Source organism: Pan troglodytes, chromosome 2 (assembly GCF_028858775.2).
Source record: "Pan troglodytes isolate AG18354 chromosome 2, NHGRI_mPanTro3-v2.0_pri, whole genome shotgun sequence".
In the NCBI taxonomy this organism is placed as follows: domain Eukaryota; kingdom Metazoa; phylum Chordata; class Mammalia; order Primates; family Hominidae; genus Pan; species Pan troglodytes.
Window position 1 is genome coordinate 176,540,757 of NC_086015.1, and position 26,943 is coordinate 176,567,699.

Sequence of the window (26,943 nt, forward strand, 5' to 3'; positions counted from 1 at the left end):
CTACACATGTATCCCAAAACTTAAAGTATAATAATAAAAATATAATAAAATAAAAGCACCAAAACCCATTTTTTTCTTGATGACTCTACGTTTTATGGTGAAAAGCCTAATCTTTTTATCTTTCTGGATGATCTAAATTTCTGTTTTATCAGTTTGCTCATTTACATCACTTCCTTCATTTGTTCGTTTTATTCCTTCAAAATAAATATGCACTGAATTTCAGTCAGTCCTTGCTCCTTTCCTTCACTGAGTTTCCATTGCCCTCTTTAATTCACTTGTGTTGTTTGTGTTTTGTATATGTGTTTGTTTATTTGTATATGTGTTTTGTTTAACCTTCTAATTAAAAACTCTTTGAGGATAGTGTCTCTGCTTTGTGTATTTTTACGTCTTCTGAATATCTAATCAATTGCTTGGACAAGTCTCTTCAGTGAAGCACAGAATATATACAAGTCATTAATTTCTAGAACTTCTATTTTAACAGGCAGGGATAGAAAAGGAATTAAAGTAACATAAACAAATTGAACAGAGACGCAGAGGTGGGAAGCCATGATTTGTAGGTTTGCAGCCTCAAGAATCCACTTTTGCAAGACTGAAGGAACTGGAAAGAGGCTAAAAAAGGGAGAAAAACTGGGAGTAGCATGTGGTGAACTATCATTATGGCTGAAGTTAAAGTTTGCCCAGCAAATTGTTTCACCTTTCTTCTTTTGGTAAGCACCCTAGGCTTTTCCTACATTGGCCTTTACTGTATGTGTAAATCTTGTTGTGCTACCTTACCTCATACAGGCGTATATCATGTGTCCTGCACTTGGTCAATAAAATTAACCCCATCTTCAGTCACACAAAGGAAAGTGTGACCCAAGCAAAATCATTTTAAGTCCTCCATAGGATTTCTTTTCTGTAGTTAACAAGGTAATTTTCCCTGGGGATGTTGCCCTGAAGAGTATGTCTGGAATTGCTGACAGGCGTCCTGCCCCAAAGGTGAAGAGAGGCTTCCTGAAAATAAAGGCAAGCCAAGGAATGAAGAAAAGGAAAGGAGAAAAACTTAAGGACCTCAGTTAAGGCTCTGAATACAATCAGGGTGAGAGCTAAATGCACCCTCAACTTCTCAGTTAGGTAACTGAGTTTGGGAGTTTGCTTTTTTCACTTAATTGGGCCTGAGCTGAGTTTCTATCACTTTCATTATAAAGAGGATGGGTGATGTTGAAAGATGTCTGTATTTTTAACAATGAAATGGAAGATCATTGAACATTTAAAAAAAAGTAGTAATGCACTATTCAATTTCTTTTTGTTGTTGTTGTTGCTACATAGTTCAGACACCCTTTCATCTCTTTTGTGTACTATTGCAATAATTTCATAACTAGCTTCCCTGCCTTTAGTTTTGCCTCTCCTTCCTTATTTCACTCCCCATGCTGCTACAGACAGACTTTTCTAAAAAGCAAATACGATCACACAATTTCCTTGCTTAAAGCTCCCCACTGACTCTGCTTGAAGGGTCAGGTCCAAACTTAATTGTCTGACACACAAGTCCCCTCATTATCTCACCCTGGTTACATACAAGCTCATTTATTTCCCCTCACCTACATACCTCTCCATGCTCTAGCTAAATTGAGCTGCTTACCTTTAAGAACACATTTTGTTCTCTAGTGAGCTCATGTCTTTAAATATGTTAGTCTTCTGCTTAGAATATCCTTCCCTAGGAAGTCCTTTTGTATTATGAATGAGGGTATCATAAGGTCTAGGTAGGATGCTACCTCAGAGATACTGTAACTTCAAGTCGGAAGAGACCATGTCTCATAGTTCTTTTCATTCTTCAATAATGCAGTAAAAGGTACAGTTGGCACTCAAAGGATTGATGAGTGAAAACTCATTTACTGAATTACATTTTCTCAGGAAGGTACTTAATTCTGTATGTAAATACAGAAATACAAACTTCCAGGACTTAAATGTGATTGACATGAGAGAATGTAGTGTAAATAAACTTTACCAGCATACATACACACAAAACACAATCTTAGCTTTCTTAAGAGCTATATACATAGGTACATCGTAAATGTGATTTTAGGCTTAATAACTGCTTCTATAAATTTCAAGTTCTTAAATAATTACCAAAAACGTACTTTAGAACCTAAAACACACACACACACACACACACACACACAAACACACACAACCCTAGATACACAGTTGAAAGTACTAAAACTCTGGGAAATGAGCAAATGTGCAACCTGTCATGTAATAAAGTACCATTGGCTCTTAAATGAGCAAAGTATCTTTGAAAATATGGCACAATTGCTTTATGAAAACATTTGGGGCTAATATATGCTCATTCTAAAAATTATCTCAAAAAAGTGGGGTCCATGTCCTGTAAGTATAGCTTTAATGTATTTTATGTAAGACATTCATTTAAAAAATTGTTTTTCAAGGATATCTGAGAAAATTCTTGTGCCTTTATGCTCAATTTTTAGCTAAAGTTAGAGATAGTCTATAATCATGCCCTGGAAATTTATTATTGAATCAGTTTGGCTTCACACATTAACTGAACTACTTTTAGAGTACCAAAATGAGTCAGGCATACTGTTAGGTATACGGCATACAGCAGTAAACAAAACAAATTAAATTAAGTCCCTGATCTCATGGCACTTATCTTCTGGTGGGTAAAAAAAAGCTGGCAAGCAAACAAATAAATATAATCAGATTATAATAAGTATGTTCAAGCAAATTCAAGAATTTAAGAAGGCAGAGAGTGAATAGGGAGGAGAATGCTATTTTAGATAACAGAGTCAGCGGAGATTTTTAAAAGTTATTTATTTAGAGATGGGGTCTTGCTATGTTCCCAAGGCTAGCCCTGAACTCATAGGCTCAGACCATCCTCCCACCTCAGTTTCCTAAGTAGCTGACTACAGGAGTATGCCACTGTGCCTGGCAATATTTCTTTGAAGGTAACACTTGAGCAGAGACCTATACGAATGAGGGAGGGAGCCTATAGCTATCAGGAGGAAGAGAGGTCTGGGGAGAAGGAATGGATATGTACAAGTTCCTGAGTGAGAGATTATTTTATATCTTATAAACAAGATATCAAACGACCCAGAAATAATGACGACACAAGATAGGCTGTGCTATTGCATTATGGGACGTGCAAATTAGTCAGAGAAGAAGGGAAAATGAAAATAATTTCTGGCTCAGGGGATCTTTAAGATGACATTTTTGGTAGTTTTCCAATAGGTAGAGATGGTGATTTGGATAGTCCAAAATAAAGATGTGTGGGATTGAGAGCCTGTTGAGCTTTGGTTCCTAGGATAAGAAGTTTGTATTTTACATGACAGAAAATACAGATTTATTAAAGGGTTTCAGAAATGGGGTTTGATTTATTCAGGGCTAGATAAAAACAGGATGGATTTAGCCAAGCTGCACAGACCATATGTGGTAGAGGGATGGTGTGTGAATAGACTAGAGCTGGAGACCATGTGGATTCTGGTTAACTGGATATTATGTTAGTGACCCTAGAAGTCAGATTCCGTCTTGTTAGTATTAATAATATCTATATATTTTGTCCAGGTTATAATAAGACATTACCAGGAAGCTGTGCAGGGGGTCCACTTGGCAATGCTACAACTCAAAGACTATTTGGCTCTGTTTTTTCTTTTAGAACAGAAATATGAGCCGTCATTGCCCTATAAACTCTTTCTCAGTATATTATTTATATTTAACCAATTTTAAGTAAAATACATCTAATTTATAAGGAAACTTGCAAAATAATTTCATCTAAGCATCACATTTTATTAATATTTGTTCTTCCTAAATGCCTTGGGAAAGAAAAACTATGTGCTAATCTCCTGCTGTGGGTCTTTGGGATTTTCCAAAGAATGAGTAATATTCCTGCTTTTTCTTTAAGATAACATGCTATTTAAGTTTCCTTATAGAAATAATTACTAAAGAAAAACATCTAGACAGGCGCGGTGGCTCACGCCTGTAATCCCAGCACTTTGGGAGGCCGAAGCGGGTGGATCACGAGGTCAGGAGATCAAGAGCATGCTGGCTAACACAGTGAAACCCCATCTCTACTAAAAATACAAAAAAATTAGCCGGGCATGGTGGCGGGTGCCTGTAGTCCCAGCTACTTGGGAGGCTGAGGCAGGAGAATGGCATGAACCTGGGAGGCGGAGCTTGCAGTGAGCTGAGATCGGGCCACTGCACTCCAGCCTGGGTGACAGAGCGAGACTCCATCTCAAAAAAAAAAAAAAAAAAAAGAAAAGAAAGAAAAACATTTTTCCACTTAACGACCTCTGGAGTGAAAGCACGCTGAGTCTACACCCTATTGAGGTGTCTGAGGTACAATTTGCTATTTACACTCAAGCCTAGCTTTCTTTTCCAATATTTTCATTTTCATTCCTGGGAAAAACAAATTTTAACATAACAATGATTAGGTAATAGATACATGCTTATAAAGTTGATTTCTCTACTTCTCTAGTGATTTTTCCCTATTCTCACTCATAGATTTGTTTTCATACTAAGATTCTTTCGAGCAAACATTTTCAGAAAATGCTAATACTCTGCCTATTTGCTACATTGAAGTCTCCTTCCAAATTTACAAAGGAGCAGACATGTGTAGGCAAGCTTCGTAGGGTTTTTATTTGTGTTTGACTTTCCAGACTTCCAGTACTCATTTCAAACAATCCTTGACATGGTGAAAGGCAGTACACACAAGCACAGTTAATGTCACAACCTAGAAGGCCACATGATTTTCAATGTAAGTTGGATCAAATCTTCTATATTTTACTGATGTCTTTATCACTTATTCACGTGTTTAATGTCTTTTTTATGTCATCATTCACATTTAATATGTTTAGTCTAATATTAAAGTTAATTAATAGAAGACAAATATACCATAAGAAAAACAAAAGGCAAGGCCGGGCACTGTGGCTTACACCTATAATCCCAACACTTTGGGAGGTCGAAGTGGGAGAATCACCTAAGGTCGGGAATTCGAGACCAGCCTGACCAACATGGAGAAACTCCGTCTCTACTGAAAATACAAAATTAGTCAGGCATGGTGGTGCATGCCTGTCATCCCAGCTAATTGGGAGGCTGAGGCAGGAGAATCACCTGAACCTGGGAGGTGGAGGTTGCGGTGAGTCGAGATTGTGCCATTGCACTCCAGCCTGGGCAACAAGAGTGAAACTCTGTCTCAAAAAAAAAAAAAAAAAAAGATAAAGATAAAAGAAAAAAAAAGGTAGGAAGGACCTAGGAATCACTCTAAAATCACTAATGACTTCCTGGTTATAGATACCATATATTGCCAACAAATGTCTTTATCAGTTTTTAACACTAATCTAATATCCATACAAACACACGCATGTGTGTTGGTGTTTGAATCAGAAAACATATCACGAAGATACTAAAAATAGAAACATTGAAGAATTACATAATTTGTGTGCCAAGTGCTTTACATGCATTATTTTGGATAATCCTTACAACAATTCTACAAGGTAGGGACCATTATTATCTCCATCTTGCAGTGGTAAAATTCGAAGTTTAAGGAGATTAAGTGACATGCACCGGGCAATAACAATTTGTCAATCCAGGATTCAAACTCAGGCAATCTGATTCCAGAGTCCCAGCCCTTAACTACATACCAACAAAAGAAAAAGTAAAAAACAAAACTTCTTGCTATGTAATTGCTTTTGAGATCAAATGGTAGGGGATGGGTTTATTTCCTTAAGAGGGTTTGATTGGTATAGTGGGAAAAAAATGAGCAAGGAGGTTTGGCTCATTCGTCTGTATTTACAGATTGTGATAAATGCTGTTTGTGTAACAATTCATTTTGTTAAAATGCTTAGGCTTTTTGTAAAACTAACTCATAGGAATGAGGTAATAATGGCCAACTGATAAAGTGTAGCCATGAAAATAATGAAAAGAACCCACAATAGAACCTATTTAAAATTAATCTCGTACTATAAATACCAAATATTGGAAGTGAAAAATGCTTAGTTATTACCTTTAGGATTCTGATATTAACCTCAGCAAATATAGTTAGGAAGTGGTGCCCACAGCCTTGGGATACAAGAGAGTATATAAAACATTATGTTATGTAAATTATAATGGAGAACTTTATAGAATCATCCTTCTTTCTTTTTTATTCTTCGCTTGTCAAAATCATATCCTATATCAAGTTAGGTTAACGACGTAATCTCATGAAAATTAACAGGACCCATTTAGGTACTTTCACAAATATTGAAATAGATACTTATTTCTCAACTTTCTTAGGAAATTCCAGACAAATTTCAAAGGGTTTAGGTTGTCAAATTAGACAAACTTGTGCAAGTTGGGCATGGTACACCTGTTACCAAGAATCAGATGCATGTTTTAGTAGAAAGAAACTTCACTTTCTTGGGAGCATTACCGAAATCTGCTGGATTTGTCAACATATAGCCTAAAATTTACTTTTAAAAAAAGAAAAACATGACAAGATAGACTGGATTCTAAAACGACATCAAGACAATGTGGTACTGAATTTCCTCTAAGCCAAAGGAACAGGTCATATTTAAGACTGTTTTTTTAAAAATCAGAGCGGAAATGGTAGAACCTTGGTTTCTTACTTGCTGTTATTAATGAGTGACTGATAAGGGCCACTGCAGTCTAAATGTTACAGTTCCTTTATTTTACTTGAATTGTGGAGATTAAAGCATACATGAGATTGAGAAATATGAAGCAAGCTCTTAAATGGTGAGAAAAAAACATATCTCTAGTTCACGTGTCACTTACAGCGATTTTTCTACTGCTAGGTTTTCCTTTTGGGGTTACGATTATTACAGGTGGCAATCAGTTAACTTAGTGGTTCTGTAGGCACCGCCCTATCTTCCAACTCACTTATATTTAAAAATTCACACAGAGAGGCTAGTGGGAAGCGGGTAGGTGTAAACAATGTGCTACAGTGAGTCACACCCGTCACAAAAGCCAACAATGATTAGCTGTGATTTTTTTTAAAATCACCTATCCAGCGGCAGAAGCTGTGGGCACAGCCAGGAGGAAGAGGCCAAAGGCAGTGGCGTTGCGTTTACACTACTCGCACGGAACAGTCTACAGCCAACGAACGCTTCAATTCGGAGATTACTGTGCCTCTAGCTAGAGGAAGCAGAGGAAAGAGAGGGGAGTTTGGTGGCTAGAGATTTACCAAAAAGGGGGGGGGGGCGGGGGAAAGAAGAGGCACAGTGGAAGGCTGTTGCCTCCAACTCCGCGCTCTCCGTCACCAAGACGAAAACGCCTGGAACCGGAGCACGATGACGCCGAGAAGAGAGAAACTCAGAGCGTCCGAGGCCTCGCGTCTGGGCGGTCGTGCCCGTTCACTCACACGCCGCTCTGAGTGGTTTGGCGAACCTCACACGTGACTCCCTGGGCCCTTCACCCCTCCTGCCGCCGCGGGCGCTGCGGAAGCTGCGGGCGGAGGACGCTCGGCTGCCGCTGGAGGAGTAACGGAGGAGGGCGGAACTTGTAAAGGGAGGGGCCATCACCAGCACCAAGTCTGCCACCGCCGGACCCGCGCCCCCGAAGCCCACCCCCACCAAGATCGCGCCTCCGACCGGCGGGAGGGGCGCGCAGGGGAGGGGACGCTGTGCAATAAACCGGGCGGGGAGAGGGAGGCAGGGGAGGGAGTCCTGGCTCTGAGGGGGGCAGGATTGGGTCTGGAGGATGGTCTGGCTTGATTCAGACTCCTGCACCCGACAACGCCACGGAGTGAGGGGAGAGGGAGAGAGAGAAGTGGCAGTGTGTGTGCGCGCGTGTACGTGTGTGTGTGCGTGTCTACAGGTAGCAGTGGCGGCGGCGGCGGCGGCGACCGGAGCAGGGGACGCATCTGCAGCCACCTCCCCGCCTATGATTTTCGGAGGCGATTGCTCACTTAGCTGAGGATCTGTAGCCCCGGGAGATCTTCTCATCCTCTCCATTTCCAAGCTTCATAGGTGTCTTCCAGTTTCAAGTGTGTGTTTTGGGTATTTTATTTTTAATTTTTTTCCTTCTCCCTCTAAATCTTCTCGGAAATTCTGCATATTGAAGCAGGTGGCTCCTGGTACGAAATCTCTGGATACATTTGGCTTGCCAAGTTTTGCTCTTCGCTGTCCCCTCCCGCTTACAGAAGCATCTGTGGTGCTTTTCATTTTGGATTTACATGCAGGAAACGTATATATGTTTATATACCGACCGCATAATATATAAATACATATACGCGTGCCCAAGCGCCTGGTTTTCGTCTCTCCTCCCCACGAAGCGGAATGTTTTGGAGCCGATGGATAACAAGAACACTATTAACATTCTTTTGAGCCTGTTTTTTAAAAGGGGGAGGGAGCGTGAAGAATTGTTTAACATTCGGCTATCGTTTGGCTGCACACTAAGCACCACGAAGTATTTATGGTTGCAGATCAGGTGCAAACGGGGCTTAGAGAGAAAGGTAAGGGAGCTTCCTGCGTCCGCCGAGCTCCGGCGTTTACCTTAATCCCGGGGATTGCCGAGAACTTCCTATTCCCTGCCTCTCCTTCGCCTTCCCCACCTTCCACCCACCCTTCTCTGCTCTCTCTCTTCTGTAAACTCAACCCTTTTCCAATCCCATTGGGGTGGGGGTGGGGGGTGCTGGAGGTATAATCGTCTATTAGAGTTTAAATGCGTCTCTCTTTCCCAGGCTAGTAACTGAGTTTTCCAATAGCCTTTCTGGCGGTTTTAGGAAATTGTGTCCTTTATAAAAAATAATGCTACCTAAATAAGTGTTTTAAACATCTGAAGATGCTAGTCCCTCACCCTATCCTCTGATGAAAATAAAAGCAATAAAAAATAATGAACTTTAATAAACTGGGTGGTTTTTTTTAAGCGTTGGGGTTCATGGAAGCTCCCAAACGCTTTTTTTCATTTAAAAAGAAAGATAACCAGCAAACAAACCAATATCTCAGGAGGAGTCCACAGTGGAGGAGATTCGCCTTCCGTTTCTGCATAAAACCAATACATTTTACTTGGAGGGTAATTTGCCAGAGTTGAGCGAGACGAAGCCGTGTCTAAATAAGTACATGACACTAAATTTCCTTTTAAAGCCACCTTTTACACCATGGCCAGTCGCTTGTTTAACTCCCGTTCAAGGGACACGGTTTTCAAACGTGACCTTTTGGGGAGATGTGGGAACTTCCCCTCATTTCTGCTTCTGTGCCGCTAACCTCTTTCCTCCTCCGCGCGGCATCTCCAGCCCCGGCAGTTTGTAAATTGCCCGTTTTGCCCACCCTCCTGGTGGGCGTTCTCTCCCCCACTCCACTCCTGCCCCCTCTGTCCTTTCTTCATTGGCGTCTTCGGAGCAGATGCATCTTCTTTCTTCTTGGGCTCACTCTCCCGTTCCCCCGTCAGTCCCCCCACCCGCGGCTCCCCACTTGCCCCAGCTCTCCTCGCCGCTCCTCCCCGCCTCCCCGCGGAGGGTTGACCCTTCAATTCCGAGTCCCGGCCTGTGGGCGGGCGGGGGAGCGCCGCGGCTGTAAGCCGAGGATCAGGCGGCGGCGCGGAGAGCGCGCCCGGGCGGCCAGCGCCGAGCGCGCGGAGCTGGCGTGGGGAGACACGGCAGGAAAGGCGAGCCGGAGTGGGTGATGAGAGGCCGGGAGAGCCCGTCCGAGCCGGAGAGACCGGAGAGAAGGGAGCGAGCGAGTGTGCGGCGCGCACGCTGCCAGAGCCCGGGCGGAGTGCAGTCGCCTCCAAAGCCTTAGAGCGGCGCCCCAGTCACTGCAGCTCTTCACCCTAGAGCTGTGCCCTGGGACCACAGAGACCAAGAGCATGGAAATCGGCTGAGAGGTACAAAAGAAATAAGGAACAGATTACGAGAAAGCGGGGAGGGTTTCCTGGCGAAATACGGAGGCTGAGCAGATGGAGGAACAGTGCCGCCTCCAGAAGAAAACCCTTGCCTGAACCCTCGGCGGAGCGCAGAGGAGCTGCTTTCAGCCTTCTGCTCTCCCCAGGCCCTCCGGCTAGTTCTGGGGTTGGTTCCGCCGGTTAGTTTGACAGGGATAAGAAAGTTGCTCTTCTTCCCCACAACGTTTCCTGCGAGGTGGTTTTCAGATCTGTGTGTTTCCAGTCAAGATGTCACTCCCTAGATCCCCCGCGTTGAGCAACTAATATATTATGCATTATTGGGCAATAAACTCTCCTGGGAAGAGAAGGTATTCCAAACATTTAAACCGTTCTCCACCGACTCCTGCCCGCCTCAACACAATGCCTTGTGAGTAGAAATGAAAAACCACCTGAATTTAAAATTATTTAGGTTGAGATTTTGCATTGGGAATAATTTCTTCCAGAGGAGGTTGTTAGTGTGTTATAGAGATGAGGCATATTACATGTCCAATATTTGATTCATTTGTGATAATTCTAAATCATGAACAGTTGGCCTCCACAAAGGTACTATTTCTTTTTGCATTTCCAGGGCCATAGTGATACATATAGCACTTGGGAAACGTGAATTCGTATAGTTAACCCAGTATCTGTTACTCTGCATTTTTACAGGTAGTTAATGTACTCATTTTCCCTCTTTTTATACTCAAACTCCGGTAGACTATTTTTGCTTAAGTCAATTGAGTTGTCATGCTGTACATGAAAATTACAGGGTCTTAATGCATTTCTCACAATTAATTGTGCTCAATTATTAATAGGATCATAGATATTAAAATGTCACTGAGAAAGGGTATGTGTACCTATGTTTGAGTGTTAAACCTATAAAATGTCTCAGCATTTCTATCAGCCATTGTAACCTAGCAGAACACAAGGTTTTTGAAATGAGCTCAGAAGCAAGGGCCATTCATGTATTTAAAATATTAAATGTTAAATGCAAAAACATTACATTTACTGTGCCTTTGGCAGAGAATGAATCTAAGTCTACTTGCACTGCAGAGTGATTGAGTGATTCACAGAGAAAGTGGAAGTTAATCATTACTCAGGCCTTCTGATTACATGGTTTGATTAAAAGAAGTAACTGTTTTCTGTAAGCCTGCTATTCTGCAGTTAGTCTTGCCAATCCTCTTAACATAAGCAGAAATTGAGGGAGTCAGTCTTTCAGCAGATTCTACTAGAGTTCCAGTAGTGTGGAGTAAGAAAAGCTTCTTTAGTTCCCGTCCTTCCCATTGTCTCCCTTCTTCCACCCCCAAAGTACTTGCTGTCAATCTTTTCTTTATTCCCTCAGTATAGTTTTATTTTGTGAAATTTTCCACTTACATTTAGTAATAACATATTTTCAAATGTAACTGTTTGAATGGCTTTGAAGTTGAAGGTGAAATATACACTTAAAGAAGGTAGGCTGAGAACTCCATTGGTTTCATTTGCAGGGTGTTGGAAGGCCTGATGACCCTATGCGTTCCTGGATGACTTTCTTGGATCACTCTCCAAAGTCTCTTCCAACTCTGAAATTCTTATATTTTATTCTGCTTTTACTATTTTCACATGGTTATCCAGTGGCAGGATCTACATATCCCTTCAAATTACATTAAACTACCTGTTTAGGGTTTTCTTTATAGGATAATTAAGTAGCTAGAACTAGAAAATACAGTTATAAATCTGAGATCTGAGTTTTTAATAAAATTTTTCACATACATTTTAATGCTATTGACAACTTTTTGTGAGACAATATTAATACAGATATAGCTTTGAGTGACGTATCTCTCTGGGTTTTCATGTATTGAAACAGTTTTTAACGTAGTAATGGTTTATCTTGATAATTCTTTATTATTTTTACACAAAGGAGTTATTTCACAAATTACCTAACAAATACTAATTTGTAGTTTTTGTAAGCAAAACACAGTTAAAAGTAACAGTAGTATTAGAAACTGCAGCTGTGTAACATATACCTTTGCCACATTTTAAAGGCTTAGTTTTTGAAGTGAAGTTTGCAGTCGGTTTCCATCTTACTGGATTGTCAATAGGAAGATATGATTTTTCAGTTATGTTTTAATTATCTGTAAATGAAATCACCGAAGTCCAGTCTTCTAGACTTAATATTATTATTATTTCTGAAATATAGGTATGATCTTATTAACATTGGCCAGTGGCTCCTTATAGATTATTACATGCCAAAGTCCACAACCCTAATGCCACTCAGTGCTTTTCACAATTCATTCTTAAACCTCCTTATGTAGATTAAAACACTGTCCTCCTGGCCCCCCTTCTGAATTCACTCTTCAGTCCATTCACAAGACTCTTAATTACTATTTTCCCCAACACTACATACCATTTTAGGATTTTGTGGTTTGCTTATGCTAATCTTTCTTCATTGATCCATTCCCTGCCCCTCTACCCCACCCCACCAAATATACACCAATGATAGGACAGAAAAACATTTTAGTTCCTTGGGTGGTCTTTCCTTCATCATGATGCTTCCTTCCTGTACCCTTACTCTGAGCTCCCACAACACAGTATTTATACTGGGAGTAGCCCACCTTTCACACTTCTAATGGTTGGCTTTCTCACTGCACAGTGAATTGCCAGAGATCAAAAGACATGCCTGATTTATCATGTCATTCGGAAATGATAGCTTACCTTTATGTCTGAACATAGAGTCTACCATAAATTAATAGTAAATGTATTATTTATAAATATATTTGGCTATGAAGTAACAGAAAACTTGGCTAACCGTGGATTAAGCAAATAAAGCTTTATTTATCTCACATAATAAAAAGTCAGGAGAAGAGAGTTGCTTAAGCATTTTATCAGACTTCTTCTATTATCTCGAAACCTTTCTTCTCATGGGCACAAGGTCACTGATGTGCCTCCAAACTCGTGTCTGTCTTTGGGGCCCAAAATGGGGGAGAAGAAGATAACAGTATTCTACCTCAGGGTTTCTCAGCTTTGACACTGTTGTCATTGTGGGCTGCATAATTATTTGTCTTTGTTATGGGGGAGTGTACTGTACATTATAGGGATGTGTAGCATCATCCTTGGCCTCTATCAACCAGATGCTGGTAGTGCACCCCACCCCCACCTCATCATGGCTATCCAAGTATCTCCAGACATTGCCAAATGTCTCTAAGAGGTCAGATTGTCCCAGGTTGAGAAGTATTGCTCTGAGATCAGAAGGAAGGAAATTCTGTTTCCTACTCTTCCCTACCCCTGTTTTTTTTTTTGTTTTGTTTTGTTTTTTGTTTTTTTCCCTGCATTATGGTGGTGGCGAGGATCTTTTTGATTTTTTGCTTAATAAGTGGTAGAGGACACGTGATGAGATTTAAAAAACAAATAAGAAGAAGGAAGAGGAGGGAAAGAGGCCAAACAAGGCTTCTCTGAGCATTGTGTCTTTTTTTATGGTGTGAACATTCTCCCCATAGACTTCCATTCTCATATCACTGCCAGACTCTGTCAGCTGGCTACTTCTAGGTAACTGAGAGGTTGGAAGATAGATTTTTAGGGTGACATTTTACTACCCTCAACAAAATCAGAATCTTCAAGAAAAGAAGGGGATATTGATTTGGTTTTGAAAACTTAGTGTTTGCCATGATGGCAGAGTGAATGAATACATAAAATTCGTCTAAATACTTCAGAAAGGAGAAAGAGTAAACACAAAATAAACATCCATCAAAGAGGGTCGATATAATTTTTCCACATGCTAAATGTTAATAAAGTAACCAGGGTAATACTGTGATATTTTTCCTTTTGATGATATTTTACTTAGAAAATACATGGGCAGAATGGAAACATATAGCGCTTCATAACATTTTTCTCTGCAGATGGCATCCCTTCTCTTCCAGTCTATTGAATAAAGCAATAGACTTTGCTACTGATACTTACCAATTATTTAGTAATCATGTGAGAGATGTCAAAGGAAATAAAAATGCAGCTCTATTGTTTTAATATTTCTTTCTAATGCTTGTATTTAGAAAGATAACACATGCTAGTGAATGCAGTAGGTAAAATAATGGATTCTGGTACAGATGTGTTAGCATGGACTATAGTAACTTTAAGATGTGTTGCTTATCTACCTACCATCTACCTACCAATAAGTACTCTTGGATTCTATCATAGGAAATAATTCTGCCTTACAAAGATATATTAACATTGCTATGGACGACCAATGATCCAGTCTGATTGATTGTAATCTTTTTTCTTCCTATTCTTGTTTGTATTTTCTGTAAGTTCGTTGAATGCAAATTTTTGCTCAACTTTATATAGAATATAGAGATATAAAATATGGTGTCTGTTAGGAAGCTTTTGCCTGCAAGTAAGAGTACCCAATTAAAGGCTTTAACAAAAAATACATTCATTATCTCAGAACCAGATTCTGGAGGTGTGCTGATCCAGGGTTGACTAACTTAGGAGTTCAAGGATGTCATGGCTCTGGTACGACTTCACTGTAAATCTCTTGAGTCTTTATCTTGGAAACAAGATAAACAATATGGTTATCACAGAGCCAAACATCACCTCTTCTCATAGCCCCACTCAAAGCAGAAATGAAAAAGCAGTCTTCTTCTCATGGATATATCTCTTTATCTAGAAGGAAACTTTTCACAGAAGATATCAGCAAACTTCCCTTTATGCCTGAATGACTAAAACTATGTCACATTTCACTCTTAACTTATAACTGTCAGTGAGACAATGCGTTGTATGATTGTTTTTGATCATCATGGTCGGTCCCTTGAGGGCTGGGGAAGAGGTCTGTTTTCCTGGGGACTTGGCTGCATCACACAAAAAATCAGAGCTCTGTTAACTGGGAAGAAGGAGGCAATAACTATCTAGGGCTCCTAACAGGGAGTTCCACAAACAAACTATCTATCCTTCTCAGATCTCTTAAAATATGGAATGCCTATGTGAAAATTAAATTCATGAAAAAATAATTACATGGCCTTTGAATCCATGGAATAAATGGTGTATATGTCTGGCTGCATGCTTCTGATGTAGAATGCATGCTTTCATGATGTTACAGAGTGTTTTTTTAAAATAGAAACTGAATAATTTGAAAATGTAGGAATGTGTCCTGCGTAAAATTACAAATACTAAATTATACTATATTACATGTCTAAATTATAAACCTTGCTTTGTCATCGTATACCTATCTATATGATCATATAATGTAAACCATAGTTAAATCAGAGGATGTCCACCTTACCAAACAGATCATGTATCCTCATCTATGTTTGTCATATGATTTCACCATCATAATTCAGAGATAATACGAGAAATGACCGAACCCTTTGGCCAGTTACTCTCATAAAGAAGGACTTCATATATGCTTTGCACAAATAAAAATTACTTCTTTGTTTCTGATAACGGTTTATTTACTTGAGGGGCTCAAGGGAGGGATCTAATTTTCAGCTCACATACCAGTGAGCATCTCTCTCATTGAACATTATGACTCATTTTTGTAAACAAGGAAAGCTTTATTTTCATTCTTTTGCCTGACTTCATGGAAGCTCAGAGCCAATTTTGTGCTCAATTGAAAAAGATGTCCTTAATCATCTTCTTTTACTCTGCTTTATTATTTGGATTCATTTTTAAACTTTAACTTTGTTTAAATATTTGATTATTTCGGAGTTTTTTAAAATCGTAGCTGCTTCAAATTATTTTTTAGAACAAGAAATGATGTAATGAATACATGCACAAACAAATGAGTGCCATCGCGCATCACTCAATACATGTCTTTTTTTTCCCTGAATGAATGTATGTTTGGAAATTAGACGATACTATGTTTGGTAAACTGCTGAATTTGTGGCATGAGAGGAGCAATAGGTACAATATGGTGCAATAGGATTTCAGGGAAAAGAGATAGCAGTTGTGCTTGAGTTATTTTTATGGAGATACATATTGTAGTTTGCAGACAGGTGGGAAACTAAGGCAGTGTAGGTGAGATAAAATATAAGTAAATTGAATTCATTATATTTATTTTGCTGTATGAGCAGATATAAATTGTGTCTCAACTTTATTTCCCTCCAGTTTTGGAATTCTAATAACCTCATTGCAATAATTCTTTCTTCAGTATAAAGGATCCAAAACCACAATGTAAAGGAAACATAAACTAGGAAAAGAATGGGGTTAATATCTCTCTCTGTTTCAAAGCAACTTTTGTGATGGATGTTGGCAATCTTCTTGGCTTACCTTCAGTATGTTAGAATGTGCCTTCTGAGCATCTCATCATTCCATTGACAATGCTCTATTTTCAGGCTCCATGCCTAGAGCTGTTTACACCACAGCAACCACCTCTGAACTGGGCTCCTCGCCTCCAGGGGAATTGATTTTTGAATCAAGCTTAAAATGGTAATTAGTAACTCCATCTGTGTTTAGGGTCAGGAACAGGTGCTTTTCCTTTTTGCTTTAATGGAAGATATATTTGAAGGTGGAAATGTAGTGAAATAGAGTTTAAGTAGATCTATATTGTGGTGGGCACTCCTACGTCAGGTGATGACCATCATGGAAGTATGTTTTTGAGTATCTACCTGAACCCTCTTATCTGGACACAGTCCAGATGATTAGAAGGTTTATTTCACAAATCCATTGTGAATTCATTATGGTTCATAGCAATGAGCCTAAGCTACTGCAAGTTCCTGAAACCTCTGCTAGGGAGTTAAATGTTTAATTATATTTAATAGACCGTATTTTATCAAAACCAAGGAGCACTGATTCTAGAACACTGCATTTTATTCACACTGTGGAAAGAACACCCCAGTATTAATTCCACAATCGTTCCCTACTACTTAGAATTTTTACTTTATATTTCTGTAAAGGAGGATTTTTAGACAGATATAGATTTTTAACATATATCCATCTTTTACATGAATAAAACATATATTAGCAAGATGCATTGGCTTAAAAATTTAAAAAAAATTTATCCTATTCAGAACCTCTTCTGAATCATTTTTTGACTCATTCATAGCCATGTTTTTCCACAGAAAATAGTATGCATGTGTTGATGATGCACTGTTTTTGAAGGGCTGCGCGATTGTCTCCAGAATTTAATTCCAAGCAGCTGATACCTTCTGAATGATTTGATCCTGGTGTGTTGTTGATTTTACTAGAATGTGACAATGGAATGTTTTCAGACAACAACCGGAACTCATTTGCCTTCCTTAAATTGTCCTGAACTGTCAGGAGTGGTGGTTGTCTGGTCATGCTAAGAAGAATAAGAAGAATACAAACAATTTTCACATATATAGTCTATGGCTACTATGCCTCCACTACTGCTTGGCCATAAGAAATTATAAAATGCACCTTGATTTCAGATATGTTAAAGGTGTCAGAGTCAATGAAATATGGCAACTTTAATTATACATGATCCTCGTTTTTTAAACAAACTAATACCATAGCGATAACTAATTAACCAAACTAATAATCTCCAAATAGATAAGAGAAATTATTGCATAATTCTTAGAAAGTATGATTAAAATATAATCCTATCTCTTTTTTTTCTCTATTTGCCCTCCAATTATGTAATATATAAAATATAGCTAGTCTTAAGAAAAGAAATAATAGTAGGATGAAAACAAATGAAGAGAACTAGACCAGGAACGAAGAGACCAATGTCTGGGGAGCAGACTCTTCTAGTAACTCTCTGTGTCATTTCTAGTGATCCCTTCACTCTAGGCTTTGGTTTTCGTGTTTCAAATGTATGTTTAGGCTAATTAAAATTAAACATGTTTCCTGGCTCTAAAATCTGTTTTGGGTAAAGATAATCAGAAATAAAGTCTGTAATAATATATTACACATTTAAGTTAGTATGATATAAATACATAATAGTGGAGGGATGTACTATAAGCTGGTAAGCTTAAAATATATAACATATATTATATAACTTTAAGATTTATTGTATCATATATAGCTTTAATATTTTACATGTTTTGGGAGACTTGTCCATACATATCTTACTTGTTCTTTAAAATAACTGTTAAGCAATGCGGAAGATTCAACAGAACAAAAGTAGGATTTAGGAACTCTTCTCCTCAAATATACTGGATGAGAAAGATTACTAAATAAATCACAGCCAAATAGCGGATGTAAAAGTGGGAGGAGGCAAGAAGAAAATGCATTTTCCACCAAGAACAAAGAAAACTTATGCAAGGAATTGACTATCACTATATATATAAATGTTCTTCTTTAAAAGAATTATCAGTAAGAAGCAAGAGAAAATTGACAGGTAAAAATGAAGTTTCCCTTTTTAATTTTATCATTACTGAACCATATTTTATGATTCAGTATAAATTGGCGATGTACTATTTTATTTTATATGTATATTTATATATGAATATATCTATGAATCAAATATATATATGAATCACATATATATGAATATAAGATATATATATCAATATATATGAATATATATTGATATATATTGAATTCATATATATGTATTCATATATATATATATATAAATCAAAGGAAGAGAAGCCTATAGTTGGACCAGTCAGATGCTACTATTTGTGGATACATCTTGACAGTTCTTACTGTGCATTTCCACAGACAACAGTGTTTCTTCCCTGTATTGTATTTGAAAATTGCCACTGCTCTTAAGTGGTCAGAAAGCTGGGCACTTACTTTTTGATGAATAACAAGCTCTCCAGAGGTGTGCCACTCTCCTTTCTTTCGTTGTAGCTGTAGTCACCACAGAGAAAACACTGTGTTGCTTCTCACCTACCTGCTTTGCTTAAAAAGTGAGTTGATTTATGGAGCATGAAGAAAATCCTTCTTTTTTATTTTGGCTAGATATTCTTGAAGTTCTCTCATAATACAATTAAGATATCAAAAACATGATATAGTATTACTGAAGTAAGTAGGTTTCTATAAAATTATTAATTAAATTATTTTAATCCTCTAGTTGTGTCACTTTGTCCTTAAGAAAAATATTCAAGATACTAGGTTTCAAGATGGAGAGTACTATTTAATGGCTTAGAGTCCCAGATCATTAAATAGGGTTCAGAGATTATATTCATATTGTAATCACATCTTTATGACTAAATGCGTAGAATCATATTTTTTGACCTAAGGTGGTTTGTAAAACATATTGTACAAAGGAATCATTTATTTCTCAAAACTTTAATAAATTTTCAATGGTCTTTCCAGCTGAAAAGCTGAAAGGGCCATGGTGGGTTTTAGATAACATAGGCCCACTTCCTTAGTTTACATGTGACAAAACTGAAGTCCAGAGGAAAAAAATGATTTGCTTGTTTATGCAATGGTAGAGCTGGAACCTGATCTTCACATAATGCCTTCATGCATTAGTTTTATTTAAAGAGCAGTAATACATACATCGGCACCATATATTCTGTATATAAGTTACCATGATTACATAATTACTAGAATTTTAGAAGTATAGGTAATAATCGCCAGAACTGATAAAAAATGGGAGTCATATTTTTAGCAAAGTTAGCGGAGGAGATATTATTTAAAGGAGATGAGGATATGAATAAATAGAGAAGAGGGAGCAAGCATTGCTTGCATAAAAGCAATAAAAATCAAGACTAAGATAGGCAGCAGGGGCAGTTGGCCATTCTAGATTCTTTCAAAAGTAAACACACACATACAAACACATTGAGAAATATCATTGTAGAAAGCAAAGAAAAATGCTTATTGAAATCATACATCTTATTTTGCATTCAGTATTTTGGTTTAGGGCCTCTGCAGATTAGAAATAACAATTATACATTTATTTTGAATAAATAGTCCTCAGAAAAATTGGTTCATATTACTCATATCAGAAAGAGTTTGCATCCACTAAAAATAAATTATTTAAAATGGAACGTATGATTTTCTGAGAATGTCTGTTTGTGACACTGGTTGATACAAAATCAAGCTGAGATTATTTGATTGCCTGTCATCAAATGAGAAGATTCTTCTTATCATTTTTTTTTTTTTTTTGAGACAGAGTCTCTCTCGCTCTGTTGCCCAGGCTGGAGTGCAGTGGCACAATCCTGCCTACATATGGTTCTTTAGCCCGAGCACTCTTTCCATAAGAAATACTAGAAACGTTCTGCCTCACACAATATGTCTTCTTTTCCATGCTCCTTTTCAACATGGTGCTCCAAGCAGTCCCTCCAGATTTGATGATTGCAAGACAGAATGCCTATTTGCTTAAGGGAGAGAGAATCTAGTTGGTGCCAATCTGTCTTTTAATGCTCATTGGTCATACTCACCATCACTTAAAAATTTTTAACATTTTTAAGGTCTAAGGGGCAATTTCAAGAGAGATGTATTCTTCCGTTTCTACTAAATTCTATGTAAAATCAACACATCCCTCCTGACTCTCCTTGAAGTCACTCTCCATAAAAACAGCAGCTCATTCTGGGAGTCAGTGGCTAGAATAACCAGCACCTGGAGATTAGGGAGGGAATCTTTCAGAAGAGCATAAGCATGTTTTCTATAGAACTCCGTAAACATGGCCTCTATAACTTCTCAAGAATAGGCGCATTGGCTGGACGCAGTGGCTCACGCCTGTAATCCCAGCACTTTGGGAGGCCGAGGCGGGCGGATCACAGGGTCAGGAGATCGAGACCTTCCTGGCTAACACGGTGAAACCCCGTCTTTACTAAAAATACAAAAAATTAGCTGGGCGTGGTGGCGGGCGCCTGTAATTCCAGCTACTTGGGAGGCTGAGGCAGGAGAATGGTGTGAACCCGGGAGGCTGAGGTTGCAGTGAGCCGAGATTGTGCCACTGCGCTCCAGCCTGGGCAACAGAGCGAGACTCTGTCTCAAAAAAAAAAAAAAAAAAAAAAAGAATAGGTGCATTACAACTCTGCCAGTTGTAACTCAAAATACGCTGGGAATAGTCCTGGTATGCTATTTTGAATGTCATTTCTTCACGAGCCTTCTCTAGAACTCCTAGGAAGCCTGAGATTTCACAGAACAGCCTCTCGTGGGACACTCTACCATAGAAATCTGAGAAAAACAAGAGTATGGGGTGGTGCTGCTATAGGGGAGAACGAAGGTATAATCACTGGAAATGGAATAATTTGTTAGAGTGTTAGAAAGAGTATAAAGAGCCATCTTTAACATTGCAATATCTTTTATTTATCCTGCTACACTCAGGTTTGCAAAACTGCCATATGTATACATATATATCAATATGTAAATGTGTATCTATCTACCTCTGTTTATCTTTATTAATTGAAAATTATAGTTGAATGATTGATATGAGAAAGCCTGAGAAGAAACAATCACTTTTCTTGGAAAAAACTGTTCATATTCCATATATACTGTAGACGGGAATGTGGAAAAACACTAGAAAACGTGTCACTGGCCCCCAGGAAAATAAATCTAGCATTCATCTATCAGTCCATATTTTTTTTGCTTATCTTCATGAATATTATTTCTTTCCCCCATTTCCAACTCCTGATTTCCTGTCTCCTGATCCCTGTATCCAGTCAACAATGTCTCTTACACACGTCTCTTACATGGCATCCTTTCTGTACCTAAATCCAGAACCCAAATTCAGGATTTTCCATTGTGCTTTTGAAATGTTGCAAAAGCCTTCTAAATGCAAATATCAGCAACCAACACTCTAATATGAATAAGTTTGTCTGACTATTTCCCTCCCCCATGTGATACTTGGCTAAAAAGAATGAAACATAAAAAAGACAAGTATTGATGGGGAAGGCCAGGAAGATCAGTTTAAACCAAGATCATTGCTAGTGAGAACAAGCCTAGGTTAATGCCAGCTGCTTACTAGAAGGATGTTTTAGGGACCTTTAGGGGGGCCAAGAGGCAATCTCTGGAGAGGGTGGGAGATTGAGGAATTTGGGTCTGGGAAAGGGGCTGACACAAATGAGCAAGATAAGGGGGAAAAAAAACAAACTTGTTCTGCATAATTCTTTAGCTTAATAGGCGGTACTGCTGCTAAGTTAGTACTAAAATTCATGATTCTGTGTGGACTTCACCTCTCTTTGATTTAGTTTTTCTGTCTGTAAAAAATACACTGAGAGTAGTTCTGCTAGTCTATTTTGAGTGTCATTCCTTCACCAGGCTATTCTAAAACTCTAAAAAGTATAGGGCCGTTATGGGAATAAACAAAATAACATAGCACTTTTGCCTGGCACATAAAAATGTTCAGAAGTGTTTGCATTATCATGAGAACCCTCCATACATAAACACAGACACACTGTGCTCACCTACTAATAGCCATTTATCACGTATTTCCTAAGTACTGGGTGGGACGTGGTGCTAGGCACAATGGAGAAGGCAAAGATGAGTCAAACACTACCTCAATTGTGACAGTCCTTCTTTTTTCACCTGGAGTTTTTGAAGTTAAGATATGGTGTTCTACATCCATATTTTTGTTAATGCAGGGGAGATTGGGCTGCTTTTATTTCACTAGCACATGGAAGGAGGGATAAAGCATTTAGAAATGGTGAAATTGGCAGCTTTAGAAAATTCAAGAACTCTATCAGCATTAGAATGTGAAAACATTTGAGTCATAGGCTTGCTAGGGGTGAGTATTTAATAGGTGCCTTTGTAAAATCTCCAAACTAGGCTGTATCATTTTCTATACATGTTTAAATCTCTTAATTACAAAGCAACTTTAATTATACATAAAGTATGCCACTTCAATCATGTTTTAATCACACATAAAAAAATTAAATTTATCCCAAAGTTATTTTCTGCATTTCAATTCTGATTTTTAAACTCTGGCATATTCTGTACCAAAAAATTGCATTAAGCTAATGTTTATGCTTGCACATAATCCCACACTTTCAAGGCAACACTTAAAATATTCAGAAGAGCTTCACAAGAGGGAGTAGTTTAATTCTGTTGTTGACTCAGAGCCATTGTTCTTCACAGTTACAGCTCCGCTGGCATAGGCTACATATGGTCACTTGTTTTCTCAGTGTACAGAGTGATAATGCATTAACATTCTGGCTGGTGGTGGAGGCTGTGCTGTGCTTTAGAGAAATATAGCAGGGAAGATGTGCTGCCTCTTTGGCAGAAAAGAGGGCAAGATCAGCATGAGAGAGCCTGCAGATTGCTATAAACTAATCATTGGGACTGTACACTGTGGTGGCTGACCTAGAAGTCAGATCATTCCCTTACGGAGTCTAAATTTCAAACATTGTCTGTCTGTGAGTAGGACTTACATTGAAAGAGTGGTCATCAGAGAGAACTATGGACCACAGCCACAGAAGGAAGTTTTGCCAGCTTCCTTCACCACTGCCATTCAGAGGTGCTGTTCTGGAGCCCTCGGTTGCCACTTGGAAGAGACTTTTTATGATCCCACTTTTGCTCTAATCATGGCTATGTAGGCCCCAGGTCAAGTGGAGTGCTGGGCTGGTGACTGATGGCCCTGTCGAGGTCCATTAGAAGTAGTACTTAAGTACTTTCTTAGGTCATTAGTATTAGGCAACAAGTATGGGGGATTTTGGCTGGGGTTTAGTAAACATGAGTTTTCTTAAAGCTTTTGCAATTTCCTTTTGTGTATATGAAGTGAGGAAAAAAGGCCACGGAAGATATTAAGCATCTCTTCCTACCCCGCCCTCCAAACCCCCTCATCTCTTATCTAATATTATTCCATGTGGGATTGTGTGCCAAGAGACATTTCCAGTTATGAGGGCTTCTACCTACTTTTTCCTGCTTCTCTGGGTTACATCTGTGGTTGCGAATAGAAAAATTAATACTAGTGGCAGCACCAGAGGGAGCCACTTACACGCTTTTGTTTCAAGCAGTGACGAAGCTGACAGTAAGACTTAAAATGCAGAAATATTAAGATTTAATTGTATTTTCTGAAAGAGAATGGCAGAAAAGTAGATGATATGTAAAATCTGTTAGCAGCAATTCCAAATTATGGGACTAGTAGCAACCACTTTATCTCTCTCACTTGAAATATTTGTGAATGGTAATTGCCTGGCTGCAATCCAGAAAGTAAATCATATTTCAAAATGTAAAATTGTGTTTGGAGCAAGAAGTATTCTCTCTGATCCTGGAATTGTCCCTCTGCAGAATACTATTAGCAAGTTTGCATGTTTGAAACCTATACCAGTTTGCTGTTTTTGTAATGTTAATGATGCTACCAAAAATAATGAGGAATTAAGACTAAAACTTTTCAGATGCACATGCCAGTGCTCAATGCATTCTCTCTCACTCTGACACACACACACACACACACAGTGTGCACACATATTTGCACAGGTGATTTTGCTGTAGAGCATTAGAACCAGGATTTTGTAAGGACATCAGGTAAGCTTGCTCTTGAGTACTATGATAGGGTTGAGAGAATTAAAATCCTGAAAGGAAAATAGAATGTATTTATCTTTATTAGCACACTGACCTTTTTTTTTAATGAGGAAATAGTCAAATGCATAAAGTTCTGAGTGAAACTCTCTTAATTACCACACTGACAAAATACTTCAGGAAAATATATTGATTCCAACTTCTTGGAGGGAAGGTTTCCAGCCCTTCTCTTGTTTTGTCTTGGCTGATTCTAAACCAAATTGTAAAAACACTGGAAAGGAAGAATTGCTATAGTTCTTCTTTGAACAACCACAAAAAAAGCCGTATTCTTAGTACTGCTCAGCCTTCCTCCACCCCACTTTGACAGCATCAGGCATATCCAATAACATACTTTCACAAGAAGGGATTCTATGAAATTAGATGATCTCCTTTGGCTCTGTAATGGTACTTTTTTGGCCTGAGTGTAATAAGGCCCGCAGTGCCTAATGCTGACAACAAATGCTTTCTTAGGTCCCTTTCCATGTAACAGTAATTCTCTTCAAGAAAGTAATTGATTAACTGTGGTTTGTGCTACAGATGGAAAGGAGGGAATAAGAAAGATTGCTTGTGCTTGACTCCCTGGCAATATTTATCCTTCTTTTCTTTTTAAGAGTCTTTCCTTCTCTTTCTGCCTTGCCCACCCTAGCCAACATGCTTCCCTCGCAGACTGCCCATTCCTAATCCATTTTTGGGGGAGGTGATGGACTAAGGAAGTTGGGGATGCAATGTGACTGTGATCTAGTGTCCTTCTGCCTGCAGAACTTTTAAGAACACAAATTTGCCTCTGAGACAAGGAAGTTCATATATTTTTTGTTTTATCTATCCATCCATCTACCTATTTTATTTTAATTTTAAAAATGAAACTTCTCAGCCGGGTGCTGTGGCTCATGCCTGTAACCCCAGCACTTTGGGAGGCTGAGGCGGGCGGATCACAAGGTCAGGAGTTCAAGACCATTCTGACCAATATGATGAAACCTCATCTCTACTAAAAATACAAAAATTAGCTGGGCATGGTGGCACGCACCTGTAGTCCCAGCTACTTGGGAGGCTGAGGCAGAAGAATCGCTTGAACCCAGGAGGCAGAGGTTGCAGTGAGCTGACATCATGCCACTGTACTCCAGCCTGGGTGACAGAGCAAGACTCCATCTCAAAAATAAAATAAAATTAAAATAAAATAAATAAAAACTTCTTAGTCTAGAAAGAGGGACCATTACTGAGGAAGAGATCTACAGCAATTTTGTTAACTTCCAAAACTCTGGAAGACATTGGTTATCACTTCCTTCAGGAGCTTTGACCCCAGATGTCTAGAGAAGTTCAGGGCCAGAGCAGCAGGTCAAATGGGAAGCCCTGGAGCTAAACATACCAGGTGATTCTAGCTACCCTATGGGCAAAAGGTTTCAAGAACCTTCTTCTCCCTGGAAAAAGAACGAGAAAGGAAGCAGCAGTGGTTGTGGTACAACAGGTGACTAGTGAAGGTAGAAGAGATGATGTGAGCTTTGTATGTACAGAGAAGGTGTCCCCAGCACGCGGTTCCACACTGTAGCGATTATCATGTCCACTGTGCGCACAGAAGATCCTGGGTTCGGGAAGGTACCCCAAAGTGCCTCCAAAGCATCTTCATACTTACGTTGTATTAGGATGTGAACATATGGGAACAGGAGTGGGGGCCTGGAAGGGAGAGGGGCATGTGTGGTACCGAAAAAGATCATCCTCACATCTTGTTGTTTCAAGCTATGTCTGCAAGCAAACTGGTAGCTGTGTTGCTGACTTAACAGAAACAGAGAGGATGCTTGAATACTGATTTGAGTGTGATAAAGGAGATATTTGTTATATAGCACTCTTCTTGGTAGTATACAAAAAGATGGGAAAGGGCAGGGAGCAGAGTGAGTAGAGGGCATGTCTCCTGCTTAGGAATGATTAAATGGCTATCTTTGAATTGGACTGGAGAAGAAGGAATCCTCAGGACGGAAGGAAACCAATGGACTTAAGTAAGGGGTCAGTGTGGTCCTTTCTTTGTAATCTGAGAATTACCGCTATGCTTTGTTTAGCAAAAGGTACATAGAGGCTTCAGTTTGCCACCTCAGAACCTTAGTTAAGAGACTAGAACTACATTATATGATATGCAACATCTCCATGTGAAAAAAAAAAACAAACACCAAAAACTTCTTAGTCTAGAAAGAGGGACCATTACCGAGGAAGGGATCTACAGCAATGTGTCCATTTGTGTTTAATAGTAAAACCCTTGAAAAGAAAAGGACCTGAACATTAATGTCTTTGGGGAGAGAAAGGGAGGATGATTTAAGGAGCAACATCTCACTTTGGAAATCAGATTTGGAGGAGCAGGACCACGAAAGGTGAAGTGGGTGGTTTTGAGAAGGCCCAAGAGGGTGTGCAGCCTAGAATGACAGACAATAGGAATCAGATAAGAAAGCATCCTGAGACAGAGCAGAGAAGAGGCCCTAAGATGTCCACATATGAATAACGTCATCAGAGAAGTCCACCTGAAATCCCTAAACAAATAAATTGAAACAAGAGCCCACAATAAGATGCAGATGGAGACAAGAGGGCTATCAAGGAGGCAACTGCCAAGTGAGCCAAACTTCTCCTTGGTCTTTGATTCTTCATCAAGCAAAGTCAGAACATTTGCAGTGTTTTGAAAACCACATTTGTTTTTCAAGCTAATTGTTATTAAAGGGTGATTTCAAATAGTTAGATTTAACATTACTCCAAATAATTGTAGTAACTCAGTTGTATGTGGTTAAATTCTGGACC

The 26,943-nt window shown here is 38.9% G+C and overlaps 1 protein-coding gene across 8 annotated transcripts in view; it reads left to right on the plus strand.

Annotated features, from left to right (window-relative positions):
- Nucleotides 1–7,270: 7,270 nt before the first annotated feature.
- The window catches only part of NLGN1 (neuroligin 1), a 905,219-nt gene continuing 885,546 nt past the window's right edge, over nt 7,271–26,943 (plus strand). For 6 of the 8 annotated variants that reach the window (XM_054681258.2, XM_009446866.5, XM_063807333.1 and 3 more), the window contains exon 1: nt 9,335–9,810. The gene's annotated coding sequence lies outside the window, so the exon portion shown is untranslated. The other 2 variants (XM_009446867.4, XM_024355804.2) reach the window with 2 other exon arrangements.